General features: G+C 37.4%; 1 long non-coding RNA gene across 1 annotated transcript in view; it reads right to left on the reverse strand.

Moving 5' to 3' along the window:
- LOC123133430 (uncharacterized) overlaps positions 1 to 1,439 on the reverse strand; it is a 3,634-nt gene that overhangs the window by 1,457 nt on the left and 738 nt on the right. Inside the window, exons 2-4 of the long non-coding RNA XR_006465254.1 lie at positions 1,375 to 1,407; positions 1,199 to 1,296; positions 438 to 509 (exon numbers count right to left, since the gene is read on the reverse strand). This is a non-coding gene — a long non-coding RNA (uncharacterized lncRNA). The remainder of the gene's footprint in view (positions 1 to 437; positions 510 to 1,198; positions 1,297 to 1,374; positions 1,408 to 1,439) is intronic.

Here is a 1,439-nt window from a genome sequence, read left to right on the forward strand (position 1 = left end):
TTTTTTTTCTGCTGTGACTTATTCTTTGCACATATACTATATCCTTTTCTTGCATTTATAAATTGTAATATTGATTTCTTATGATTGTTCAGCAGTTTGGTTTGACTGGTGGGCATCCTCAGAGGAGTCATCACATGATGACTGACAAAAGTATGTCCGTTCATCCTCTTTTAGGCTTTCGTCATTATTAATAAATTAAGGAAATGGGTAATTTTCTGTACAGCTATATTTGCACATTGGACTACTGCTAGGAAAAATAGCTGGTGTGATATAGTCACAGTTCAGAAGAAAATATACATTAATTAACTATTTATAGGCCATCAGGAAGCAAGAGGTTTTACTAACAATAAATGAGAGCTTTCATTGGCAGTAGGCAATCAACAAGTAGTAAGTTTCACTAGCAAACAGAGAGCCAACAAGCAGTAGGATATACTGACCTGTGTATGAGCATTAGATCGACCAAGAAGGAACCACTCTGGTAGCTCTTCTCCCATCTTCGCAAAAACCATCTGTCAAGAATAAAGTATACCATGGATTATGATAAAACATATTTGTTGCCCTAGCAGCGGAAAGAACAGCAGCTTTCTTCACAGCACCACGGCCTGATTTCCAACAATTTAATCTTAACTCACGAATTTGCTTTGGTGTGGGTTTGGTTCTACTCTTCCATTGTTCTTTATCAAATTGTCTGGCAATATTTTTTTTTTGTATTAGTTGTGTAACAAAAAGTTAAAAACTAAGAGTTAACTTATCTAACTTGAATACGTACTTGAAGAGATCATCCATCTCTGGTATGTTGGTTAATATATATATAGGAGAGCAACCTTGTACTCCTCTCTTGTAAGAGTACGATATCCCCGAGGACTAACGCATCATCCAGAGCATTGAAATATATCAAGATCACATGCAGGGGCAAACGAAGAGGCGCCATCATCATATCGAGGCACCTTATTTCTAACTGAATGGGCTTTAGGATTTAAGTACACTGTTAGAAAATTTGTGGTCTCCTCAACTAGATAAGCTTCAACAATAGAACCCTCAACGCGACCCTTATTACGCACTTTTGGTTTAAAATTTCCAATGCATCTACACGTACAGATCAACAACTTTGGATTAAAAATATAAACACACACATAGTATTTGTGTGCTAATCACCACAACAAAAGAAGCATGTAGATTGCTGAGGTGTAAGAGCTACCTGATATAGGTTCTTCCTTGCACTTCACTGCAGCGATGATATATGACTTCCTTCCGCCACAAGGATTTCTCAAGGTGTGAAGCAATAACTACAATAGGCTGGCACCATTAAGAAAATCATTACTTACATCCTCAAAATAGAAGATGAGTGACTTGCTTCTTAAACTGAATGCTTACCACAACATCAACCACGGCTGGATGATACGGCAGCTTCAAGTTACAACACATGAAGCATGCAAAAC

This window comes from Triticum aestivum, chromosome 6B (assembly GCF_018294505.1).
Source record: "Triticum aestivum cultivar Chinese Spring chromosome 6B, IWGSC CS RefSeq v2.1, whole genome shotgun sequence".
Classification (NCBI taxonomy): domain Eukaryota; kingdom Viridiplantae; phylum Streptophyta; class Magnoliopsida; order Poales; family Poaceae; genus Triticum; species Triticum aestivum.